At 45.1% G+C, this 8,721-nt stretch overlaps 1 long non-coding RNA gene across 1 annotated transcript; it reads left to right on the top strand.

The window, feature by feature from the left end:
* The first annotated feature begins 7,115 nt into the window (after nucleotides 1-7,115).
* Nucleotides 7,116-7,657, top strand: LOC141075502 (uncharacterized). The gene is made up of 3 exons (XR_012227290.1): nucleotides 7,116-7,234; nucleotides 7,340-7,489; nucleotides 7,619-7,657. It is a non-coding gene; the product is annotated as an uncharacterized lncRNA (long non-coding RNA).
* Nucleotides 7,658-8,721: the final 1,064 nt, after the last annotated feature.

The following is an 8,721-nucleotide window of genomic DNA, read 5'->3' as shown; positions in this document are numbered from 1 at the left end:
ACTTTTTCCAGGTTCTTTGCTGCACTACTTCCATATCTATCCTCAATTATATCACATAACCGATTTCCTTCTTCAGGTGTCTTTCCCTGACTGTTCCCCATTTTATCTTTTATTCTTATCCTGTTTCTCTTGTTGTCTTCCTGTTAGTCCCCTGCCTTAGGTGGTGTATTGGGTAAGCTCAAGACTAGGCTCTACTATACCTCGTTACCTTCTTCCTAAGGTGCTAACAGGCTAAATGGAGTGTCTGTTCCTCGGTGTACTACGTGTTTCGTGTACTTATATGCTATGTAGCATCCGAACAGAAATACTCCCACAACACACAGGATTGTAAATAAAGTGTCCATCTACTGGGGTTCTTCAGTCATATCCTGTCACAGGCTCATTTCACGGTCCTGTGCTCATTCGGTCACACTCTTATCTGTCACAAGGTTTATTCGTAAAGGGTGTTGATTTAAGCTTAGGCGGTGACCTCCCCGAAAGGACGCTGTCACATGACCCAGTTAGGCAATATCACCACTCTTTGAACGAATACCTACTGTGCAGCTTATTTTTCTACTTTCCACAACCTTTCAAATCAAAGTAGCCATTCAACAACCTCCTCTATTCCTAGTGCGGAACCGTCTATTGTGAAAAACTTGTCCGTCCGGGCTGCGCAGTATGAACTGTTCACCCAGCCTTATATTCCGTAATGTCAGACCTCTCCCATTTTGATTTGCATCAGCTCTTTTTCTAAAAATAGCTGTGCACACACAGAACCTACAGTAACCTCTCATTCGAGCAGAAATTACATATGCGTGTCACACCCGATTTCCTCAGAGTTCTTATATGGACCTGATTTTACGGCCCCCTCCTCTACTAGATTCCCCTTTATACGGACCTTAGTTATAATGATAGATTATGAAGAGCAGAGAAGAGAAAAATTGATCTCTTACCTGGCCAGGTGTTTAGGTCTGCTGTTCACAATTTCATCAGTAACTGGAGTGGTCTGTAGATCGGGTAGTCTTGGAGAGGTGCCTATATCAGGTCCCTGTTTCGGGCGCCAGGAAACTGTCGGGATCCCTCAGATTACTCTTTCATCTGAAGGACCGATGTTCTTAGGTGTGAAGCACCATATGTCTCTAATCAATTGCTCCGTCGAGAAGGATAACACAGACACGGCTGTATAATACCACTCGGGATGCCTCTCAAGACGCCTCTGGCTTATCAGTTAGGCTTCCGTCTTTTATAGTAAAGAATTTAAACATTTTACAGACATGCGCAGTACAAATGATTTTACAACTTGTTTTCGACAAAGAAAGTCATTTAGGCGAAAAAGCAGAGGTATTTGACCTTGGTTCACAAGGGAGATGTCTGAGACATCTCCTCGAAGAACAGATAAGGTTTTAAACAAGAGAATGCAACATAGACAGAACTCAATTTAACTCCTTCAGTTCCTATCACAGGGGTCTAGTGAAGGCTTTTTAGCCCTTTCCTCAGACTGTAGCTCCTGGGAACAGGCCCTCACTCCTGTCCCTTCACTATAAAGCCTGGGCTTCATTATACAACTGTGCAGGGGTCTAGTGAAGGCTTTTTAGCCCTTTCCTCAGACTGTAGCTCCTGGGCACATGCCCTCACTTCTGTCCTTTCACTATAAAGCCTGGGCCTCATTATACAGCTGTGCAGGGGTCTATTGAAGGCTTTTTAGCCCTTTCCTCAGACTGTAGCTCCTGGGAACAGGCTCTCACTCCTGTCCCTTCACTATAAAGCCTGGGCCTCATTATACAGCTGTACAGGGGTCTAGTGAAGGCTTTTTAGCCCTTTCCTCAGACTGTAGCTTCTGGGAACAGGCCCTCACTCATGTTCCTTCACTATAAAGCCTGGGCCTCATTATACAGCTGTGCAGGGGTCTAGTGAAGGCTTTTTAGCCCTTTCCTCAGACTGTAGCTCCTGGGAACAGGCCCTCACTCCTGTCCCTTCACTATAAAGCCTGGGCCTCATTATATAGCTGTACAGGGGTCTAGTGAAGGCTTTTTAGCCCTTTCCTCAGACTATAGCTTCTGGGAACAGGCCCTCACTCCTGTCCCTTCACTATAAAGCCTGGGCCTCATTATACAGCTGTACAGGGGTCTAGTGAAGGCTTTTTAGCCCTTTCCTTAGACTGTAGCTTCTGGGAACAGGCCCTCACTCCTGTCCCTTCACTATAAAGCCTGGGCCTCATTATACAGCTGTACAGGGGTCTATTGAAGGCTTTTTAGCCCTTTCCTCAGACTGTAGCTTCTGGGAACAGGCCCTCACTCCTGTCCCTTCACTATAAAGCCTGGGCCTCATTATACAGCTGTACAGGGGTCTAGTGAAGGCGGCTTTTTAGCCCTTTCCTCAGACTGTAGCTCCTGGGAACAGGCCCTCACTCCTGTCCCTTCACTATAAAGCCTGGGCCTCATTATACAGCTGTACAGGGGTCTAGTGAAGGCTTTTTAGCCCTTTCCTCAGACTGTAGCTTCTGGAAACAGGCCCTCACTCTTGTCCCTTCACTATAAAGCCTGGGCCTCATTATACAGCTGTACAGGGGTCTAGTGAAGGCTTTTTAGCCCTTTCCTTAGACTGTAGCTCCTGGGCACATGCCCTCACTTCTGTCCCTTCACTATAAAGCCTGGGCCTCATTATACAGCTGTACAGGGGTCTAGTGAAGGCTTTTTAGCCCTTTCCTCAGACTGTAGCTTCTGGGAACAGGCCCTCACTCCTGTCCCTTCACTATAAAGCCTTGGCCTCATTATACAGCTGTACAGGGGTCTAGTGAAGGCTTTTTAGCTCTTTCCTCAGACTGTAGCTCCTGGGCACAGGCCCTCACTCCTGTCCCTTCACTATAAAGCCTGGGCCTCATTATACAGCTGTACAGGGGTCTAGTGAAGGCTTTTTAGCCCTTTCCTCAGACTGTAGCTCCTGGTCACCATGTGATCTCACCATAACCCTAACAAGCTAATTAAGGTGTGAAATCTTGATCAAAATTATCTCAGTACACAAATCTCCAAGGGTGCCCAAAGTTTTGCATCGCCCTTTTTCCTTTTTGCAATTATGAAATTGTCAAAAAGTCTCTCTATATATTTTTATTATTATTTTTGCCTAAAATACAAAGGCCATGTGTCATCTTAGAGGTTCGGCCTTTTAGAGATCATTTCATCTTCATCTTACTACTGCTCACAATAACGGTCATTTTGACCCGGGGCGCCCACACTTTTACATGCCGCTGTCAATGCTTCGTCCCGCTGGTGCTCAATATTTAATAGGGTCTTACTATTAAACTTAATGAAAAGTTTGGTGAATTTCTTTGAGCTGCTATTACTAGAGATGAGCGAATATCGTCGGAGAAGTTGTTATTGGCTAATATCACTTACCGAATAGCTGCATCGGGACCCCGGATCCCTGGAGCGCTCCCGATAATCAGCTGCATGTGTCGCCCTCCATGCAGGTGCTGTGACTATCACATAAGGCGACACACGCAGCTGATTATCGGGAGTCCTCCAGCACACTGAGTCCTGCACACACTGAGGCCCCTGATCATGTGACCCCTGACTCCTCCCCTCCTGTGACCTCATCACAGGTCCTGTGCACTGCACAGAGCAGTCATATATGTGGCAGACACTCCTGGATCTTCTGCTTTCTGGGCCGGTTCCTCCTGTGAGTCCTATTAACCCTTTCGCTCCCTGTATTCTCCTTTCTGACCAGGACAATATCTGAATTCGGATAGTGTGACAGGAATTTAAGCAATGTGGAAGGAAAAAATGACAATTTTACTTTTTTTCCTCACAAAAATGTGACTTTAGCCCCCAAAATTAGCAGCGTAACAAATACTTATTTTCCCCACTGTAGTTTGTAGACTCCATATACAGATCCCTTAAGTACGAAAAGAGCTGAATTCCCCACTTAAGTTATTGCATTTTGGAAATTGCCCCCACTGGGAATTTTTCTCCAGGTAAAGGCACAATTGTGTCTCCATGGGGGTTGTGCTCACAGCCCAACATCGTGTGGCCTCCAAAGAAATGCCACCCCACACCATTACTGACCCTGTTATGAAATGAGTCACCGTAGGAGGCAAAAACAGAAATACTAGCTAAGTCCAGAAAACCAGAGAAGTTGGCAGCTATCGGATTGCAGACCCCTGAACCTATCAACAACAACTAGCAGTAGCTGTGGGGGGTTCCTACGGTGCCCTAGACCCCTCAATCACAGCCGGAGAACTACATAGCCTAAAGACAGAAAGGGAAATCTAAACTGCCCCAAAGCAGACCCCAAAGCAATAGGCAGCCCCCAACATATAATGACGGTGAAGCAAGATGAAAAAACACTCACACAGATAGAAAGATAGACTGAGCAAATGATGGGGCCCAAGCTAACTAGATAGGACAGGATAGAAAAGCTGCTGTCTGTAATCCGCCAAAAACCCTATCAAAACAAGAGCCAACAGACTGATAGGGAAAAAAGCCCTGAAGACGCTAGGCTTCAAAAAGACTATATCAGTACTCAGTTATTTTCTGAAGATAGAGCAAAAAGGAATTCAGCTCACCCCAGCAGGGAATGGCAGAAATCAAGAAAACAATGCAAAACAAAACCAAAACACAAATGCAAAAGGTAGAGCAGAAAACTTAGCTTTTGAGGAGCAGGAATCAGACTGGTCTCCTAGAATCCCTCAGAGAGATCACCAGCAAGGCAGAAGGGCGTCGGCTGCCTTATATCCAGTCAGTAATTCCCGTCACCCAGTCATCATCATCCTGCCCAGGTGTTTGGTAATCAGCCTCACTACCTTCCTTCACCAGAAGCGGGAGTTCATCAGACCTCAATGGTGAAGGGGAAAATGAACTCACAACATGACCCACTGCCAAACCGGTCATGCTGAAGGATGTTGCAGGCAGCAGATCGCTCTCCACGGCGTCTCCAGACTCTGCTACGTCTGTCACATGTGCTCATTGTGAACCTGTTTTCATCTGTGAAGAGCACAGGGCGCCAGTGGTGAATTTGCCAATCCTGGTGTTCTGTGGCAAATGCGAAGCGTCCTGTGCGGTGTTAGGCTGTGAGCACAACCCCCATCTGTGGACGTCGGGCACTCAGACCATCTTCATGGAGTCAGTTTCTAACCGTTTGTGCAGACACATGAACATTTGTGGCCTGCTGAAGATCATTTTGCAGGGCTCTGGCAGTGCTCCTCCTGTTCCTCCTTGCGCAAAGGTTGAGGTAGCGGTCCTGCTGCTGGGTTGTTGCTCTCATACGGCTCCCTCCACATCTCCTGATGGACTAGCCTGTCTCCTGGTAGCGACTCCAGCCTCTGGACACTACGCTGGCAGACACAGCAAACCTTGTCACAGCTCGCATTGATGTGCCATCCTGGATGAGCTGCACTACCTGAGCCACTTGTGTGGGTTGTTGAGTCCGTCTCATGCTACCACGAGTGTGAAGGCACAGCCAACATTCAAAAGTGACCAAAACGTCAGCCAGAAAGCATTGGTACTGGGATGTGGTCTGTGGTCCCCACCTGCAAAACCACTCCTTTATTGAGGGTGTCTTGATAATTGCCAATAATTTCCATCTGTTGTCTATTCCATTTGCACAACAGCATGTGAAATTGATTGTCAATCAGTGTTGCTTCCTAAGTGGACAGTTTGATTTCACAGAAGTTTGATTTACTTGGAGTTATTTTCTGTTGTTTAAGTGTTCCCTTTATTTTTTTGAACAGTGTATATAGATAGAGAGATTTTTTTTTCTATCTACTCCAATGTGTACAGGATAATAGAGTATAATAAAGTAGTTATGGACGTGACGTAACTAACATTGTGCAGTGACTCTGCTTTCCATATAGTGATGGATATTTCTTGTTGCTGAAACTGTGATTTTTTTTTCCACTTTACACCTTTTTTAAACCCCTCTGATCAGTGCGATCATACAACATACAAGCCTCTGATGGCTCCGGTGATGCCCTGTACTACTGTAGTGCCGTGTATCATCACTGCCTGTCAGTGTAATACTAACGCCCCATACACATGAGATCAGAGTTGGCTGATCGGTCATTTGGCAGACGGCGATCTCTCCCGACTCCCCCATACACACAAATATTCCAGCTTTCCTGTGGTCTGTATGAGAGAGTCGCCTCCAGACTCCTCTAGAGGAGGATTATCTACAGGAAGAACAAACGGATTATCCTCTGAAATTCAGGATGCCGGATCCTTCTCTGCCCTGACATCATCTGTCGGGAGGCCCCCAAATACATTATATGGTCGGCCAAAACCCCCGAAATCAGTGCTTTCATGGAACTTTAGTCTGTGTATGGGGGCGTTATAAGGTAACTTATTGGACGCTGCCTCTGGCCCGGCCTAATAGACCTTCATACATTGCAGCCCAGACCCCATTATTAGGCATGTAAGTATCGTAGTAACTAGGCCGCCCCATACTATCGAGTACTTGGAGGCGGGGGGCATTCAGCCAAACTCTGTCACACCTTCTTAGATGCCATGTTTGCTTTTCACAGCAGCAAATGGATAAACTGTCAGGGTTTTTGTTGCAGCCTCATCTGTGCCGTCCCTGCGGTGTACATCTATGTTCTGGGGCCCAAACAGATTCATTTCTCTTTAATAAATGTTTAACATGTAAACATTATAAAATGTGTCTTCTGCTTTTTGCATATTTTTTTCTTCTTACAAGAATTGTTGGAGCCAATTTTCCTTAGAAACATTTTAATATCGGCTTTTTCTGGAGTTTTTCCTGTAATATAGGAAAGCCTAAGGCCAGAAATAAACCCCATAAATCACTGTACATGGAGACTTAGGGATCAGATCATTTCTGTCCGTTGTGTTTGTGGAAACTAAAAATCTTTTCTAAAAGCCTCAAACTTCTGTGTGTGACTCAGAGCTGAGATCTAACGTGATAGAAGATTCCAGTGCGGGGAAGACGGGAAACCTTCATATAGACGGCCGGTGGGGATGGAGGCAGTGACCGACTCTGGCCAAATCTGTCTCTAGAGCCGCAGTAGAAGATGAAGATGTCGTCCTCATCATGAAGGAGTTATTTCTCATGTCGTGTGTAATGAATATCTCCTGCAGTATTGATAATGCCGATTCCAGTGTCGGTAATGAGACGAGAATTAGCGTTATGGAAGATGAGTCTATGAGGAACGTGTTCAGCTGCCGACTCCGAGGAGGAAACTGCTTGTTGTCTGTGGCCTAAATATATAGGTTTTATTAGTAGATGTCAGGGGAGAAAACTAAACCCTGTAAGATAATAAATCTCCTCCTATGTTTCCCTTATTATCTCCAGTAATTCTATTATTACACAGGATTCTTATGATGTTACATCCGATCATCTTCTTCTCATTCAGGTCTCTACAATATCGGATCCTCTCAGTGAAGATCTTCTACAGAAGAGAATTTTCCTGATTTCCCCATCAAGGATGGATATGGACAGAGACAAGATGGCGGAGAGGATGTTACACCTCACCCTAGAGATCCTCTTCCGTCTCACTGGAGAGGTGAGAGATTCTGATGACGTCACATTACATCATTCTTATCTATGGGAATAACAGATGGACAGAACTGGAGAGGTGAGGACTCTGGAAATGTCTGTAGTGAGATTTATTAATGTGTCTCTCCATTACCAGGATTACACAGTGGTGAAGAAGACCTCTAGTGATCGCTGGGAATGCTGGGACATTATACAGTAACACTATGAAGGGATCGGGGGGATGACGGTATCATTGTATGTGTCAGGTTCCTATAAGGTGTCAGGATGTCGCTGTCTATTTCTCCATGGAGGAGTGGGAATATTTAGAAGGACACAGAGATCTCTACAAGAACGTCATAATGGAGGTTCCCCAGCCCCTCACATCACCAGGTAATAGACAGGACTAAATACACACGGCCTATAATTATCTGTATGTAGAGAATGAATTCAGTCCCTGTATGTGTTTGCTCCAGATCTATCCAGTAAGAGGACAACACCAGAGAGATGTCCCCGTCCTCTTCTTCCACAGGACTGTAACCAAGAAGATCCCAGTGTTCCTCAGGATCATCAGGTAGATGGAGAGAAGGTGTCAGGAGATCTCCCCTATGATGTGTAGATGGCTGTGAAGGTCTTGTGCTCAGTCTTGTTTTATTTCACCATCCTGTTAGCTCTTCTCTGATCTTGCTCTTGCTTTTCTATTTTTTTTTTTTAAATGTGGTACCCAGAACTGGACACAGTGTTCCAGAAGAGATCTGACCAAGAAGGAGTAGACGAGAATAATTATTTGACGTGAGAGAGAGGATTAAAAAAGATATAAATAAACTGGAGAAGTGGGCAGCAACTAACAGAATGGTTTTTAACAGGGAAAAATGCAAAGTACTACATCTGGGCAATAAAAATGAAAAAAGCATATACAGAATGGGAGGAATAGGGCTAAGCAACAGCACATGTGAAAAAGACTTGGGTATACTAATAGATCACAGACTGAATATGAGTCAACAGTGTGATGCAGCAGCAAAAAAGGCAAATGCAATTCTAGGATGTATTAACAGAAGCATACAGTCTAGATCATGTGAAGTCATTATTTCCCTCTACTCCTCTTTGGTCAGACCTCATCTGGAATATTGTGTCCAGTTTTGGTCACCACATTTTAAAAAAGACATCAACAAACTTGAGCAAGTTTAGAAAAGAGCGATCAGAATGGTGACCGGTCTGCAAACCCTGTCTTATGAGATGCAGGATTTTGGAATGTTTAGTTTG

This window comes from Dendrobates tinctorius, unplaced genomic scaffold (genome assembly GCF_039654945.1).
Source record: "Dendrobates tinctorius isolate UK_male_01 unplaced genomic scaffold, ASM3965494v1 ptg000358l, whole genome shotgun sequence".
NCBI lineage: Eukaryota > Metazoa > Chordata > Amphibia > Anura > Dendrobatidae > Dendrobates > Dendrobates tinctorius.
This window is presented reverse-complemented; position numbering and strand designations above follow the sequence as displayed.